The following is an 18,619-nucleotide window of genomic DNA, read 5'->3' as shown; positions in this document are numbered from 1 at the left end:
AGTCAATGAAGCTGAGCTTAAAGCATCAGTAATAGGGGCGCCTGGGTGGCTCAGTCGGTTGAGCATCTGACTCTGACTCGGGACATGGTCTCGCAATTTGTGAGTCCGAGCCCCACGTTGCTCGTAGCTCGTGATTGTCGGCGCGAAGTCGGCTTTGGATCCTCTGTCCCTGCCTCTCCTCCGCTTGTGCGCACACGCTCTCTCTCTCTCTCTCTCAAAAATAAACAAACATTAAAAAAAAAAAAAAAAGCGCATCGGGAACAGCCTGGCCAAGAACAAGGGCAGAGTAGCTACAGCAGCAGCAACCACGCGTTATGTAGGTTACAAAATATGGCACGTTGAGTAAAATAACAGCTGGGGCTGGAGCAGAGAAAAGACCAGAATGATATGAGGCTGAAGAAGTAGACAGAAGACAGGTTACCTTATGAGTCTCATGAGGGGGTGTCACTGCTACTGTAAGGGGAAGGGGAAGCCATTGTAGGGTTTTAAATAGCGGTCAGGTTTACTCTTTAGAAAGAGGACTCTTATTACAGTGTGTGAATAGGAGTGTGTGTGCCAGTGTCTGTATATTCTTATTTTATACGTGGCTTTAGAGGACCTTCGAGCATGGTCACATATTGTCAAGAATACCCGCTTTCGACATTCAACAGTGCTTCCGCTATGCCGCTCCATGAAATGGGTACCGTTGCCCTTCCCTTCCATGGGGGAAAATATACAAATGAAAGTGCAGGGAGGCGGTGCACTTGGCTTAGTAACCCTTTTCACTTCCCCTCCTTCAAAGATCATATATTTTTAACGTTTATTTATTTTTGAGACAGAGAGAGACAGAGCATGAATGGGGAGGGTCAGAGAGAGAGGGAGACACAGAATCCGAAACAGGCTCCAGGCTCCGAGCGGTCAGCACAGAGCCCGACGCGGGGCTCGAACTCACGGACCGCGAGATGGTGACCTGAGCCGAAGTCGGACGCTTAACCGACTGAGCCACCCAGGCGCCCCCAAAGATCATATATTTAACGTTTACAATAGCCATTGATATTTATTGACTGCATACGATACGTGGAACATCGTGATACGTGTTTCATACGGGTTATTTTATTTAATCCTCACAACGATCCCATGATAGAGGTACTATTATTTTTTTGCCTTACAGATCAGAAAAGTATGGCTTTGAAAGAGGTTCCATAACTTGCCACAGAGGGCAGGCCTGGCAAGTGAGAGAGCTGTGATTCCATTGCTTAATGCTGCAGCCCACGTTGTTCACAAGCAGGCTGCCTTGCGTGCCAGTGATGTGTGTCCAGGTTCAGTCTTAGAAGCAGTGCGCGGTGAGGGGATACGAGAGAGAATCATCCCCCTTCCGCCCTGCTTACATCACTGCGTTCACTCTTACTGCCTCTGCCTTCAAGAGCTTCAACAGATTGTGGAAATGCCTGAGCAAGGGCATAGGGGACAGTGATGGACTTTTCCATCCAGTGTCTATGACGGACCCTAGTTTTTCACCTCACCGACGAGGCCATCCGATCCCACGTGTCCACCGCAGAATGGTTAAAAGAAAATACCAGGAAATCGGGAGAGTGGTTTTGCAATGCTTCTTTCCGAGTTCAAGTGCAGATTGAATCTTCTCATTTCCTTAATGGGCATAAATGCTAGTCTGGCAAATTATTAGCAGTCTGGATTGGATTCAAAAATTTGGTTGTATATTTCATGAAGCTCATATTTACTGGAGCACAAGGCAACCTACAGTAACAAGCATCGAAAGTCTATTTTACTGCCCATATTATGAGCAGACGGAGCTTGGACATTTAAAAACGCCAAGCCTTTTGATTAAGAGCCTGATTACAGTCAGATCGGGATGGAGAATAATGGCCTGATACAAAGGTTCTCTGAATTTTAAAATACCACTGGACCTTTACTTGACTTGTCTGAAATAAGATATTGGAGTTTTACAAAACGTGGAATTTGACAAACAAAAACAAACCCCGACCCCCCTAAAATGAACACAGAGAGGAAAGGGCTTGTTTTCGGCAGATCAAGGACAGACTTTGCCCCGACGTTGCCAAATCTATGAGTTATTATCGTTATCACACAACAGGGAATAAGCTCTGGGAAGTAATGGCTTATAAAGTTAGTATGGGCTGAAAAGAGTTATGTGCCCAGGTTCAGAATGTGTTTTTGGTTAGTGAGGTATTAAAGAAAATCAAGATGATTCGGGGGACGTGATGGACTCCAGCACAACAAAAGACCAAATGCTGAAAGTATCAGAGCCCATGCTCTTAGGAATCAGGTCCTTCTTCAGTTTTGTTTTTTTTTTTTAACGTTTATTTTTGAGAGAGAGACAGAGACAGAGCGCGAGCAGAGGAGGGATAGAGGGAGAGGGAGACACAGAACCCGAAGCAGGCTCCAGGCTCTGAGCTGTCAGCACAGAGCCCGACGCGGGGCTCGAACTCACGAACTGCAAGTTGATGACCTGAGCCAAAGTCGGAGGCTCAACCGACTGAGCTATCTGGGCACCCCATGGAATCAGGTCCTTCTCATTCCACAGAATGACAATGGTTAGGCCTGGGGCCTTGGGACCCAAGTCCCCAGAGAATTAACATTCCCTGAGGATTCCCCCAATCTTCTCAAGAATGTATTTCAGTAAGAGGCTAATGAAAGAGAGCAAACCTGTTCAAAAAACCTAGCGAGGGTCCTTCAAATACACAAGCACTAAGAAGGGAGATCTGAAATGCTGCCATCTAAAAAGCATTATGATATGGTACTGCGTAGGTTTTGAAGTCTAAAAACATTAGGCAAGGAGCGCTGGGTGGTTCAGTCAGTTAAGCATCCGACTCTTGATTTCGGCTCAGGTCATGATCTCGCGGTTCGTGAGTTCCAGCCCCACATCCGGCTCTACACTGACTATGTAGAGCCTGCTTGGGATTCTCTCTCTCCTTCTCTCTGTGCCCCTCCCTTGCTCTCTCTCTCTCTCTCAAACAAATAAACATTAAAAAAAAATTTTTTTTTTTGGGGCGCCTGGGTGGCGCAGTCGGTTAAGCGTCCGACTTCAGCCAGGTCACGATCTCGCGGTCCGTGAGTTCGAGCCCCGCGTCAGGCTCTTGGCTGATGGCTCGGAGCCTGGAGCCTGTTTCCGATTCTGTGTCTCCCTCTCTCTCTGCCCCTCCCCCGTTCATGCTCTGTCTCTCTCTGTCCCAAAAATAAATAAAAAATGTTGAAAAAAAAATTTTTTTTTTAATTAGGCTGAATCCAGTTGTGCAACTTACATAGTTGCATGATGTTGCCTAAGTTAGTTTTTCATTATGGTCTCAGTTTTGTCATCTGCAAAACAGGCCAAAATATCACCAGCCCCCTCGGGCCGTTGTGAGGATTAAGTAAAGCGTGTGAAGAGTTAGGCATATTTTTGAAGGCACTTGATTTTTGAAGGCATAGGCTCAAATGTTAGAGCAACAATGAACAATTGTTAACCATCTCTTTGGATTTTCTACAATCAGCAATCTTCTTGGATCCCTTTAATCACAGATTTCTAGATGCTGTCCTGCATTCTGCCTTCAACTTTAGTTCCTAATTCTGATGGCACGTGTCTCTGACACTACCTGGGGTTCCGGGACTCTTACATATTGCCTCCCTTCCAAATGGATTCGAAGTGGCTTAAATGGAACTATAACGTGCCTTTGTCTTTTCCCCGGCGTCCGGCATCTGACGACCCATGCTTCTGAGAGGCAGTCTTGTACGGTGATGAAGAGGTGGGCTAGGTTGCCTGTGATCTAATGTCAACTTTCCCCAAACTTCCTAGCTATGTGACAGTTACCGCTCTCACGGTGTTGTGGGGCTTAAGTGGGCCAACGTACGTCAAATATCTGGCACGTAACAAGCATGGAATAAAGGCTAGCTATTATTATTTTTGCTTCTGCTTAACAATTCATGACCCCAGACTCACTACCAAACGGCTGCACAGTCTTCTGTTGGCAACACTGAGGAGTCAGGTCAGGTGCAGTACATGAAACATACATGAAATCTAGCATGGCGATAGTCCCAAACCACAAGCACCGGACTCCTCAGGGGGCACAGAATTACTGCGGGCACTCCGTAAAACCATACGTGCAACCATCTTTTCTCAAAGAGCTGCAATTAAAGAGAAAAAAAAAGATAATGGAGGTATAGATTTCAAATTATTTAAATGTTAAATTAAAAAGGGGGTCCTGATATACATACAATTCTTGTGTTCCATCAGCTTGTGAAAACAGATAATGCTGAAAGATTATAGCTCTAAATAACATCTCGATTTCTGCATCACCATCCCGTGTTCCTCAAAACTACAGCTCATGAAATGGGAAATACATTCACAGTTGATTATATTAAACGTAACTGCAGCGTACTTCTAATTTTTTTTTTACAGGAGACTGTTAATATAGCCTCTTTTCTGAAATGCTTACATCTGTCATTAATTACATCCACGCTTCCAAGACAACAGAGGACCAAGTAAAACCAGAAGTTACAGGGGCGCCTGAGTGGCTCAGCTGGTTAAGCGTCAGACCTCAGCTCAGGTCACGGTCTCACGGTTCGTAAGTTTGAGCCCCACGTTGGGATCTGCGCTGACCGCTCACAGCCCGGAGCCTGCTTCGGATTCTGTGTCTCCTTCTCTCTCTGCCCCCTCTCCTGTTCACGTTCTGTCTCACTCACTCCCTCTCTCCAAATTAAACATTAAAAAACAAAATCTTTAAACCTGGTTGTTACAAACGTTCTAAGTTATCGGAAATATGAATCTTAGTAAATTAAGACTACAGTTGACCACACTGAAAAATCAACGAGATAAATCTTAATTCTAATTGAAATCATTTCAGTAAACGCTTTAAAATACTTTTTTTTTTTTTTTTAGGGTTTGGGGAGAAAAAGTAACTCTTGAAAGCTTAGATTTAGTATGTCCTTTCGGCATCTGCAAAGCATAAAATCTCTATAAAGGAGTTTAAACGTACTCAGCCACATGTCAGCGAGTGAGCCTTATGGAGAGTGGAAGGCTTTGTTACCTTTTGGCTGCCGGGTGCCCTTCTGTTCAGGGAGTCAACGTTTCTACTCATAGTAGGTTAAGTCATTAACTGTTAAGATCCTCACACCCATCCAACAAAGAAAAGTGACACTAGTCAGCGTCCATTTAATTGAAACGCGGGCATTGTCATTCTTTCATTTCTGAGTGGAAACGCATAGGGCAGGATTCCATTTTAACAATTCCAACTGTGGCATTGGGACCCTCGGCACATTTTGTGACTTCGGGATGGATCTTAACTTCTCTGAGCCTCCATTTTCTGCTTAGTTTAAAGTCAGTGATGGTCTTCTTAGAGTGAGAGAGGGTCCACCCCGAGGTCAGCCGTGTCTTTTTCAGAGGGTCTTACAAAGTTTTAAGTGGGAGCACATACGTAAAGGAGTCAAGCACGCGGTAGGTGTGCAGATGTGTTAGCTGAATCTGAATTTACAGGGACAATGAGGAATGAGCTACGGAAAAAGAGGAGGTACAAAATGTCTAGACTGGCGGACATGAACCAGTCACTTATAATAGGCAAACATTGCAAATATATCCGGTTAAACTGTACTAAAAAGATATAGTGTGTAAAGAGGTTAGAGTGGGAGAGAGCCAAAGCATAAGAGACTCTTAAAAACTGAGAACAAACTGAGGGTGGACGGGGTGGGGGGGGGAGGGAAGGGAGGGTAGGTGATGGGCGTTGAAGAGGGCATCTTTCGGGATGAGCACTGGGTGTTGTATGGAAACCAATTTGACAATAAATTTCATATATTGAAAAAAAAGATACAGTGTGAACAGAAATATAAAGAAGTGTTAGAGATTCCATTTGCAGCAACATGACCAACTTGATATCTTAAAAACTTCTGCATACAAAAGCTTGAGACATGCCTGATAAAATACAACAAACATTCTTGTTAGATACGTGGCTGATTTCACGAGTATAAAAAATCTTGTGGTTTAAAACAGACGAGAGAGAGAGAGAGAGAGAGAGAGAGAGAGATCTGAAAATCATAATGGTAAGCTGACCATGGCTCTATGGGTGCCCTGGAAATATCTGAAGATGTCTGTAACTAAAATGCTTGAGTTTTAATTTCTGTGAAAGAACAGGAGACAAAGCTTTGGCCCCAATAAAATAGAAATTGGAAATGAAACTCCAGCATTAAGCTGGGTTCCTTTTTTAAAAAAAAATTATTTTAATGTTTATTTTTGAGAGAGAGAGACAGAGACAGAGCACGAGCAGGAGAGGGGCAGAGAGAGAGGGAGACACAGAATCCGAAGCAGGCTCCAGGCTGCGAGCTGTCAGCACAGAGCCCGACATGGGGCTCGAACTCACAAGCCATGAGATCATGACCTGAGCTGAAGTTGTGTGCACAACCGACTGAGCCCTCCGGGGCGCAAGCTGGGATCCTTTAAGGGCTATTCCTATGATAAAAGAACAGTTTAGAAAACAATCCACCTGCTGGCAAAGGGACACCATAAAAACATGAGTCCATCTTAACTTGGGTTCTGATTCAAGAAAAACAAAAAAACAAGAAACTCTCCCCCCACCCCGAGAATTGAGAATTTCAGAGCTAAGAAACCACAAACCGGGAAATTGACACCATGTGGTCCGAGGTGTGTGGCACTAGAGACTGATGGGTAAAAGGAAGCACACATCATTAACATGGGACACTTCACTCACCCCACAGAGCATGCCCACCATAAAGATGCAACAAGCAATAAAACATAAACAAAATTTAGGGGCGCCTGAGTGGCTCAGTCGCTTGAGCACCCGACTTCGGCTCAGGTCATGATCTCACGGTCGGTGAGTTCAAGCCCCGTGTCGGGCTCTGTGCTGACAGCTCGGAGCCTGGAGCCTGCTTCAGATTCTGTGTCTCCCTCTCTCTCTGCCCCTCCCCCACTCGTGCTCTCTGCCTCTGTCTCTCTCTCTGTCAAGAATAAAGAAACATTGGGGCGCCTGGGTGGCTCAGTCGGTTGAGCGTCCAACTTCAGCTCAGGTCACGATCTCACAGTCCGTGAGTTCGAGCCCCGCGTCGGGCCCGAACTTCAGACGCAGAAATTATAAAACACAGAATGTAAAATAAGTGTCTTGAGGTTTAAAGAACAAAAAGAGAAAGTTAAAAAAAAATATGAACAAGAAAAAGAGACTCAAAAGAGATGAGCAAATTTGAATAAGGATCATATGGAACTTTGAGAAATTAGGAATATAATCATTAAAAGTAAAATGCAACGCAGCGATGAAATAGCACACTTGTGTCAGCTGAAAAACGAAGCAGGAGGGGGAGCAAAGAAACACAAAGAAAGAAACATGAAGGTCAAGAGATATGGAGGATAGACTGTGAGCCCCACTATACACATAACTGAGGGGCACCCGGGTGGCTCATCGTTAAGCATCTGACTTCACGTCAGGTCATAATCTCACAGTTCGGGAGTTCGAGCCCCACCTCGGGCCCTGTGCTGACAGCTCAGAGCCCGGAGCCTGCTTCGGATTCTGTGTCTCCCTCTCTCTCTGACCCTTCCCCACTTACACACTCTCTCTCTTTCTCTCTCTCTGTCAAATAAATAAATAAACATGAAAAAAATGACAAAATAATTTACACATAATTGGAGTGTAGAAAAAGTAAAGAAATGAGTGTGTTGGTGGGGGGAGGGCATAATATAGAGAGATGATGGTTGAGAATTTTCCAGAAGGGACAAAAGACATGGATCTTTGGATTAAGGAAGATAAAAATTTCCAAGCAAGATAAATATAAGGCATCCATATATAAACACAGTTAGTGAAACCATATAACACCAAAGACAGAGATTTGTAAAGTATACAAAGAGAAAAAGTAGATTATCTTCAGTGGAACAAAAGTAGAATTGTCAGTTGCACTAGCAGGAGGCAGATAAAAGCTGGACAGTAACTCCACAGGGATGGGGAAAAATAACTATCGATACAGAAATTATCATTCAAAAGTGAAGTAAAAAAGGCACATTTTCAGAAAATCAAAATGGGGAGAATTTGTCATCAATGGATTCCAACTAAAGGAGCTTTTCAAAGGTGTATTACAGAAAGAAGGAAACCGAATCTAGAGGCAAAAGCCAAGATGCAAGAGAATGGAAAACAAAGAAAGAGGTAAGCAGGTAGATTCAACATAAGAAATAGTGACTAGGGGCTCCTGGGTGGCTCAGTCAGTTAAGCGACTGATCCCGGCTCAGGTCATGATCTCATTGTTTGTAAGATCGAGCCCCACGTCGGGCTCTGTGTTGACAAGGAGAAGCCTGCTTAGGATTCTCTCTCTCCCTCCCTCTCTACCCCTCCCCTGCTCGTGTGCTATCTTTTTCTCTCAAAATAAATAAACTTAAAAAAATATAGATTGAAAAAAGAAATGGTGATTAAATATTTAAAATAATAATGATAAATTTGGAAAGAGAGCTAAGGTAAGATGATTGAAGTAAAATTCTGTGCAAAAATAAAATGCAAGAAGGGAGAGGTAATCAAATTTAAAGAGGTCTGAAGTCCTCAAAATTTTCAGGACAATGTTAAAGATATGGATTAACTTTAGAATTTGTATTGTCTTTTTTTTTTGTTTGTGCATTAAAAGATTGACTTCAAAGATAAAAAAAAAATAAAAAAAAAGAATTTGTATAGTTAAGAATGGACGTTAAGACTTTAAGAATAACCAAAAGAAGATTAGAAATAGAATATATAATTTCAAAATTAGAAAGAAATCATGGACAACTAAAACAATGACCTCAATGAATAAAAAGAAAAAAGCAGAACAGAAAAAAGCAAAAACAGAAAAATCAGGGTAAATAGCACAAAAAAAATTATAGAAATATATGCAAATACAACAGCAATCACTATAAATGTAAACTGGCCAAACTTTACAGTTAAAAGAGTTTGTAAATTAGATGACAATATGCAATCTAGCTATATGCTTTTGACAAGGGCATAAATAAAATATGAGGGCAGAAAAGTTAAAAGGATAGAAAAAGTTACATTAAGAAAATAACTTGAGGGGCGCCTGGGTGGCTCAGTCGGTTAAGCGTCCGACTTCGCTCAGGTCACGATCTCGCGGTCCGTGAGTTCGAGCCCCGCGTCGCGCCCTGTGCTGACAGCTCGGAGCCTGGAGCCTGTTTCGGATTCTGGGTCTCCCTCTCTCTGCCCCTCCCCTGTTCATGCTCTGTCTCTCTCTGTCTCAAAAATCAATAAACGTTAAAAAAAAAATTAAAAAAAAAAGAAAATAACGTCAAAAACAAATATAGGTGTATTAGACAAATTAAGCTAAAAAAAAAAACCCCACTATTATGAAGAGAGTCAAGTGATTAAAGATACATTGAACCAGTTGGTGGGAGAGGGGGAAAACATACATTGTACCAGGAAGGTATCCCAATTCCAAACTTGTGTGTATCTAATGACATAGCCTCAAAATATGTGAAACAGAATGGACAAAATAAGAAAGAAAAAAAATCCATCACCACGGTGGGAGATTTTACTCCATCTCTCTTTGTATGTAGAAGGTTAAGGAGACCAAAAATTAATAAAACAGATTCAAACAGCTCATCAATCTACAACGCATTTCTAAATAATTTAGAGTTCCAAAAAAATCTTAAAATGGGAATTAGAAAATAACTATAAAGGAATAAAAATTAAAATACTATATTACATATAGAAACATGTGAGATACAGTTAAAGAGGTAGTTAGATATAAACTTAGCTCAGTTTAGATGTGAAGAAATGTTGAATATTTGTGAACAAAGCATCCAGTTTAAGAAATTAGGAAAACCAAATAAAATTGAAGGGAAAAAATAACCTGCCTTCTCTGTTCCCCTCTCTCTCTGCCCCTACCCTGTTCTCGCTCACTCTCTCAAAAATAAATATTTTTTTTAAAAAAGGTCAAACAAAAGAGAAGCAATAAATAAACAATATTAGGAAACAGGCATACACTGATGAATTTTGTAATCTCCCAAGACAATTCTTTGTAAAACTTTATGTCAATACGTTTAAATATTTAAATGAAGTAAACAATTTCCTGTATCAAAACTGATTCAAGAAGAAACGGAAACCTCCAATAGACCCGCACTCATTGAAAACATCAAATCATTAATTAAAAATCTTTTTGCATAAAAGGCACCAGACTCAAACACTTCTAAAGAGGATTGCTAACGAGTTGGTTTTCTTGCATGATGACCAGGTTGGTTTTGTCTTAAAAAGTTAATTAATTTATAGATTCATGGATTCAATCTATTCAATCATGGATTGAATGTAGTTGACATATAACACCATACTAGTTTCAAGGGTACAAAACAATGATTTGATATTGTATACTTTGTGGCGTAATCACTACAATAGAACTACTTACCATCCATCACCATACAAAGTCACAAAAAATATCTCTTTTTTCTTGTGATGAGGAGCAGAAACATTTTCTTATATACAGATAGAATATCAACCAAAATGTCACAATTAATGGTAAAAGTTTACAAGCATACCTTCTAATATCAGGAAAAAGAGAGAGATACCCACGGTCACTACTTTTGTTCAGTGTAATACTAGAGTCATCAGCCATCACAGTAAGGCAAGAAAAGTAAATGAAAGATGTAAGGATTGGAAAGGACGGAACAGTCAACGATTTCTTCTTTTTTGTTTAAACTTACGCTTTATTTTTTATTTTTGAGAGACAGAGAGAGAGCACGAATGGGGGAAAGGGTCTGAGAGAGAGAGAGAGAGAGAGAGAGAGAGAGAGAGAGAGAGAATCTCAAGCAGTATTCACACTCAGTGTGGGGACTGAGCCCCACGTCAGGCTCCATGAACCTGGGATCATGACCTGAGCCAAAATCAAGAGTCGGGTGCTCAACCAACTGAGCCACCCAGGGGCCCCTAGTCATCAATTTCTTCTGATAGAATTACTAAGAGCTCTGAAAGACTGTATTTTGTATTTTATTTACATTTTGCAGATGAGAAAGAGGAAACTTAAAAAGTACAACATCACATAGCTAGTGTGTAGTGCCCCTTGAGTATTTCCTCTCTTGGTCAATGACACCACCATCTATCCGGTCATATAAGCTAAAAATCTAGAAGTCACCCTTTTCAATAATCTCTCCCTTACCTTATCACATCCAGTGCATCATCAAATTTCTCTACATCTCTCCTAGCATGACTTTCACACTGAATTCTTACACTCACTGTTGTTCTGCTTATTCAACAACAGTTAAGTAGCACTTGCCACGAGATATGCACTCTCCTAAATGCTTTGCAAATCTGAACTCATTCATTCCTCATAGCAATGCTCTGAAGTAGCGATTGTCATTATCCCCATTTTACATATTAGGAAACTGAGACGCAGAGAGGTTTAGCAGCTTGCTCAATTATACACAACTCGTAAGTAATAGAGCTGGCCTGTGAGCTCAGGCAGTCTAAACTCCAGAGTCTATATTCTGCCTATGTCTAATATTTTTCTATTATGCAGCCAGGGTAACCTTTCAAAATTGTAAATCTGGTTACGTAATTCCGCTACCAAGAAATTATTTGGTGGCTTGGTAAACTAAAAAATTCTTTAGTGAACTAAAAAATAAAAAATAAAATATCCTTATTATGACCAACAAAGCCTTGCACATTCTGGTCCCTACCTATCTCTGCAGTATCATGTCCCATCTCACCACTCTCTATTCCAGGCACAATAGTTTAACGATTGCACTGCCCCCAATCCCACGCCAGGACCTTCACACGTGCTATTTCTTTTGTCTTCTCTGATTAATTTCCACCCGATTAATTTCAATTCATGGTTCATATCAGTGCCTCAGGAAAGTTATCCCCAACCCTTTATTATAGGCTTTCTACTCACTGTGAGTCTCTCCTTCATAGAACTTAGCACAACGGCAATTTTACATTGTATTTGTGTGCTTATTTATATTCATAGGCCATAAGGGAGGACAGAGACCATGGCTTTTTTTTCCTTGTGACTGTATCACCAGGGCTTAGCATCATGACTGGTACAATAGAAACAGTCAATAAATATTTGAAGAAGAAGGAAAAAGGGAAGGAAGGAAGGAAGGAAGGAAGGAAGGAAGGAAGGAAGGAAGGAAGGAAGGAGGGAGGGAGGGAGGGAGGGAGAGAAAGAACCAAGGCTTACACTTAGGTCTTTATGATACCAAAAGGCCTGCTACATGGTGTGCTATGATGTAAAGTAGATTTTAGAAAGTATGTCATGGTGCCTGGGTGGCTCAGTCGGTTGAGTGTCGGACTTTGGTTCGGGTCATGATCTCGGAGTTCGTGAGTTCGAGCCCCGCATCGGGCTTGCTGCTGTCAGCACAGAGCCCGCTTCGGATCCCCTGTCCCCCTCCCTTTCTGCCCCTCCCCTGTTCATGCTCTCTTGATCAAAAATTTTTTTAAATATATATATTGTCCCGGATTTAAACTCATCAAATATTTATTGAGCATCTACTGTGTGACAAGTAGCATGCTGGGCTATAATGGCAGCATGAGTATATATGTGTGCACATGAATGTGTATGCATGTGTATACATCACGTAGAAAAGACTTATTAATGGTGATCCCTGGGGGCTGAGATTATGAATATTTCTTATCATGTTAGCTGTGCTTTATGTCGTTTTTCTAGTTAATACGCACTCTCTTCGCAATAGAGAAAACAAATACTTTTTTTTTAAGATATGGTCTGTTTTAATTTTTTTAAATCACTTTACATTTATTTATTTTTTAATTTTTTTTTTAACATTTATATTTGAGACAGAGAGAGACAGAGCATGAACAGGGGAGGGGCAGAGAGAGAGGGAGACACAGAATCTGAAACAGGCTCCAGGCTCTGAGCTGTCAGCACAGAGCCCGAGGCGGGGCTCGAACTCACGGACCGTGAGATCATGACCTGAGCCGAAGTCGGACGCTTAACCGACCAAGCCACCCAGGCGCCGCTAAATCACTTTACATTTAAATAATAACAATATTGTTCTTCGCAAATCTTTCCTCTCAGGTCCTTATTTTGTACAGTTACCTTTCCTTTTTTTTAATTTAAATTTTATTTTTTCAAGTTCTTTTTAAAATTTATTTAATTTGAGAAAGAGAGAGAGAGGGAGAGAGCATGAGCAGGGGAGAGGCAGAGAGAGGGAGAGAGAGAATCCCAAGCAGGCTCCATGCTGTCAGCACAGAGCCTGACGTGGGCCTCAAACTCACGAAATGTGACATCCTGGCCTGAGCCAAAACCAAGAGTAGGGCACTTGACCGACTGAGCCACCCAGGCACCCCTGATTTTTATTTTTTTAATTTATTTAAATCCAAGTTAGTTAACATATAGTACAATAATGGTTTGAGTACAGTGTAGTGATTCATCACTTACCTATAACACCCAGTGCTCATCCCAACAAGTGCCCTCCTTAATGCCTGTCACCCATTTGGCCCATCCCCCCCACCCAACACCCCACCAGCAACCCTCAGTTTGTTCTCTGTATTTAAGAGTCTCTTCCGGTTGGCCTCCCTCTCTGTTTTGATCTTAGTTTCCCTTCCCTTCCCCTAAGCTCATCTGGAGAAAACAATTATTCTTCAAAGAAATATATAACCTGACAAAATTTGATTTACTCTGTAGAGCTAGAAACTGACTTATACAGATCTCACAGTCCCCTTACTCAATGATATTTTCTTCTGCTGCTTCCTGGATCAAGGATTCTAGACAGCATATGACGCTTTTGTTTTTTAAGTTTTTAATGCCTATTTATTTTTGGGGGCGAGAGAACGTGCAAGGAGGGGAGGGGCAGAGGGAGAGGGAGACACAGAATCCGAAGGCTCCGAGCACAGAGCCTGACGCGGGGCTCGAACCCACAAACGGCGAGATCATGACCTGAGCTGAAGTCCGACGCTTAACCGACTGAGCCACCCAGGTGCCCCAAAGGCGTCATATGACTCTTGAAGAAAGGATTGTCAAAGGAGTGGTTGAAAACTATTTCCAGCATAGGGTGCAGTTTACGTAGTACGAGGAATCTCCATGCACCCTTCACCTTGCTTCCATCTTGCATAACCATGGCACATTTATCAAAACTAAAAAATTAACATTGGCACAATACTATTAATTAAACTACAGACTTCATTCAAATTTCACCACTTTTTCCACTAATGTCCTTTTTCTGTCCCAGGATCCAAGCCATAGATCCCACATTGCACTGAGTCATTAGATCTCTTTAGCCCCCAACAACCTGAGAGTTACTTGTTTTTGTTTTCATAACTATAACATTATGAAGAGTACGGGTCAGGTATTTAGCTCATCAGGCAACCCCTCGATTTAGGTTTATCTGATGTTTTCTCATGATTAGATTAAGTTTATGAATTTTCTTTTTTTTTTTAATTTACTTTTTTTTTTTAAATTTTTTAATTTTTTTTTCAACGTTTTTTCTTTATTTTTGGGACAGAGAGAGACAGAGCATGAACGGGGGAGGGGCAGAGAGAGAGGGAGACACAGAATCGGAAACAGGCTCCGGGCTCCGAGCCGTCGGCCCAGAGCCCGACGCGGGGCTCGAACCCACGGACCGCGAGATCGTGACCTGGCTGAAGTCGGATGCTTAACCGACGGCGCCACCCAGGCGCCCCGAGTTTATGAATTTTCGACAAGAATACTGTGGAGGTATTGTACCCTTCTCAGTGCATCATATTGGGAGCTATATAATATTAATTTTGATCACTCGGTTAAGATGTGTCTGGCATATATCTCCACTATAAATTTATGATTTTTTTCTTTGTAATCAATATTTATCTTGGAGATGATAGTCTGAGGCTATATGAATATTCTGTTTCTCCTTAAACTTTTGCCAACTAATTTTAGCATTCACCAGTAGATTTTTCCTATAGCAATTATTACTATAGTATTCTAATGGTGATTATTTCCCTCTTTCTTTGTACTTTGTACATTTATTACTTGGAATTCTTCTATAAGGGAGATTTGTCTTTTCTCCCTTATTTATTTAAATATTTAGGGGCGCCTGGGTGGCGCAGTCGGTTAAGCGTCTGACTTCAGCTCAGGTCACGATCTCGCGGTCCGTGAGTTCGAGCCCCGCGTCGGGCTCTGGGCTGATGGCTCGGAGCCCGGAGCCTGTTTCCGATTCTGTGCCTCCCTCTCTCTCTGTCCCTCCCCCGTTCATGCTCTGTCTCTCTCTGTCCCAAAAATAAAAAAAAATATAAAAAAATAAAAAAAATAAATATTTAAAAAATTTTTTTCTATTTGAAATAATTTTAGACTCACAGAAAGTTACAAAAATAGTACAATGAGTTTTCATATAACATTTTCCCAAAGATAAATTCTTACATAAGCATAGTGAGCGTTACCAAAACCAGGAAATCAATGTTGGTACAAAATATACGGTTACCTAAACTATGAAATTTATTGGATTTTACTAGTTTTTATGTGCTCTGTCCCATGTGTGTATGTGTGTGTGTGTGTGTGTAGTTCTACAAAATTTTATCACTTGTATAGACTTGTATAACCACCACCAAAATCAGGATCAGACCTACCATTTATTTATATCATGGTGGATGCATGGATATTATTTGATTCATTTGGGTATAATGCTATTGTCATTTATTTTTTTGCTTAAATTGTCCAACTTTGGCCAATGGAAACTCTTTTGGGTGGACTACTGTGTCCTTTTAACAAACCACCACCTTTTTTTTTTTTTAAAGCACCTTCTAAATTTCTGGCACCAGAATCATCTTGTATTTTTCCTAACCTAGCTCTGGAATCAACCATTTCTCCAAGGGTTCCTAGTTCCTTTTACTGGAGAATGGTATTTAGAAACCATGGCCTGTGTGCTCTGTATATTCATGGCTACTGGAGTATCTCTCTGGGCACTCTCAGTGGCTATAGCTCGATATTATATGTGTGTGTGTGTGTGTGTGTGTATATATATATATATATATATATATATATGCAAACTATATATAAACCTATATATATTAGCTGTATATAAACTATATAGTTTATATTTATAGTTGATATATAATATAGTTTACATATATATAGTTTATATAGTTAATATATATGGGTTATATATATTTAATATATGGCATATATTAAAATAAATATCTATGTAATATATATATATTTATATTTATTTATATATACATATGTCCAATTTGGCACCACAGGGTTCATTCCAGTGTTCCTCTTCTGCTTATTTGTAACTTCTTTTACCAACGGTGAGAAATCTGGATTTCATTATCGAAAATATATTTCCTTATTTGTTTAACCCTATATACACATAAAGTTGTTTCAGAATTGCTGACCCATAGACCTATAAGAAACAAAACTGACCAACTTTTAAAACACAAATGTCTCCAGGAGGTATAGAAACACTTGTTTACGCTAAAGTATTAGTAACTACCTAGAAGACATCTTGAGAGAAATAGCAGCAGTAGAAACTTAAATGATGGGGTTTGGGTTGAAGAAAACAGGGCTGGAAAGGAATGAAGGACAAGGAACAAAAAGCCACCCACCAAATGCTGTCTCCTTCCTGCTTTGGCTAAGGTATAAATTTGATCCTGTGGCTCTCAGAGTCTGGTAATTCCTGAACTCCCCATCTCTGTGATACTCGCTCAAATCATAGACTGCTGGTGACAAATGCCTGACTTTTGGAAAAAAAACATATAGCCTGGAACAGAGTAGTAGACATTAAGCTATATAGATCTGCCCCTGGTACTCCAGCTGCTTTCGGCAACTCTGATTTGCATCCAGCAGAGACCCTTTGGTATTTGCTAAAGTATTTGCGTATAGCCATCCAGTGGCAGTGCAATAACAAAGAGGAAGAATGAAAAGCAATAAAAAAAAAAATACTGTCAAATAACAAACCAGCCAAAGACACATCCTCTAATTGTTATTCCAGACAGTTACCAGTTTTCTGGCGAGATTATGGCAGCAATAAATATTGAGGACAGGCTTCCCTGAATCTAACCTCCCTACACCTTCACCAACTTAGACTTTCCTTTACACAATTCAAGACGGTTAGCAACGGAAACTTCTACAAACCCCAGACCAATAGTAGTGTCCTAGTCTCATTATCATATTCCATACCTGCCCCCCTCTTCTTATATATACTTTTGGGAAGACCTGAAACATTGTAAGAATGTGTTTTCATTGTTGATTTATAAGGTAGTGTTGGAAATACATACGTTTCCGAACCATAACTTAGGTTCGATTCTCGGATCCAATAGTTACTCTTAGCTCCCTGAAGCCCATTAAGCTTCAATTACTTTATGTATATAGTATTTATCTGATATCGTGCCAGGGTCTATCTAGATGCTCACCAATCCCATTTCTTTTTTTAAAAAAAAAATTTTAATGTTTATTTTATTTTTAAATTTTTACATGTTTATTTATTTTTGAGAGAGAGACAGAGTATGAGTTGCAGAGGGGCAGAGAGAGAGAGAGGGAGACACAGAATCTGAAACAGGCTCCAGGCTCCGAGCTGTCAGCACAGAGCCCGGCCCGGGGCTCGAACTCACCAACCGCGAGATCATGACCTGAGCCGAAGTCGGACGCTTAATCGACTGAGCCACCCGGGCGCCCCTCACCAGTGCCATTTCTTTGCGTGACTATACAGAAAGACTATTTCCCAGGCTCCTTTGGAATTGTGCTGTGGCACTTGACTGGGTGCTGGGAATGCAATATGGACAGAAGTGATATATATACCACAGCCAGGCCTGGCCATGAGACATCCCCTGTGATCCCTCATGCTCTCTCTTTTGGTTTGTTGGCTAGTGGAATGCAGAGGAGCCAGTACAGAATTCTGAGGAAGGCTTAAATAATGGGGAATTCCTACATAGATAGAGCTTATGTCCCTGAGTCACTGTTTGGAGAACTCTATGCAAAGCCACCCACCAGTATCTGAATAGATTGAGACATGAATGGGAAAAAAAAAAAATTAGCTCATGCCAGGAAGACTACAGGATTATTTATTATAGTAGCTCATATTACTTACCCTGATTAATACATACTTACTTCTATTATTCAATAAGATATTACTGGTGGGGCACCTGGGTGGCCCAGTTGGTCGGGCGTCCAACTCTTGATTTCGACTCAGGTCATGATCTCACAGTTCATGAGTTCAAGCCCTGCATCGGGCTTTGTGCTGACAGTGTGAAGCCTGCTTGAGATTCTCTCTCCCTCTCCCCCCCTCCCCTGCCCCCCCCCCGGTCTCTCAAAATAAATAAATAAACTTAAAAATGTATACATTAAAAAAATAAGATGTTACTGGTAAAGCACATAGCATTGTGCTTGGCGCATAGTAGGGGCTTAACATTGTTGAGGTGTTATAAATATAATCTGACCCAAAATATAGACTTGCAGAGAAATGAAAAGTAGTTCAAAGTTTGTTTGTTGAGCAGGGACAATGAAACTACATTTCCTAGTTCTTTCCCCTGCATCTTATTTCTCATGATTCTGCATGGAAATATGTGAAGCTCCTTATTTTTGAGAGAGAGAGAGAGAGAGAGAGAGCGTGAGCAGCAGAGAGAGACGGAGACCGAGGATCCGAAGCAGGCTCCGCGCTGACGGCAGAGAGCCCAATGCGGGGCTTGAATGCACAAACTGCGAGATCGTGACCTGAGCTAAAGTCAGACACTTAATCGACTGA

The sequence above is a fragment of the Neofelis nebulosa genome, chromosome X (genome assembly GCF_028018385.1).
Source record: "Neofelis nebulosa isolate mNeoNeb1 chromosome X, mNeoNeb1.pri, whole genome shotgun sequence".
Taxonomy (NCBI): Eukaryota; Metazoa; Chordata; class Mammalia; order Carnivora; family Felidae; genus Neofelis; species Neofelis nebulosa.
This window is presented reverse-complemented; position numbering follows the sequence as displayed.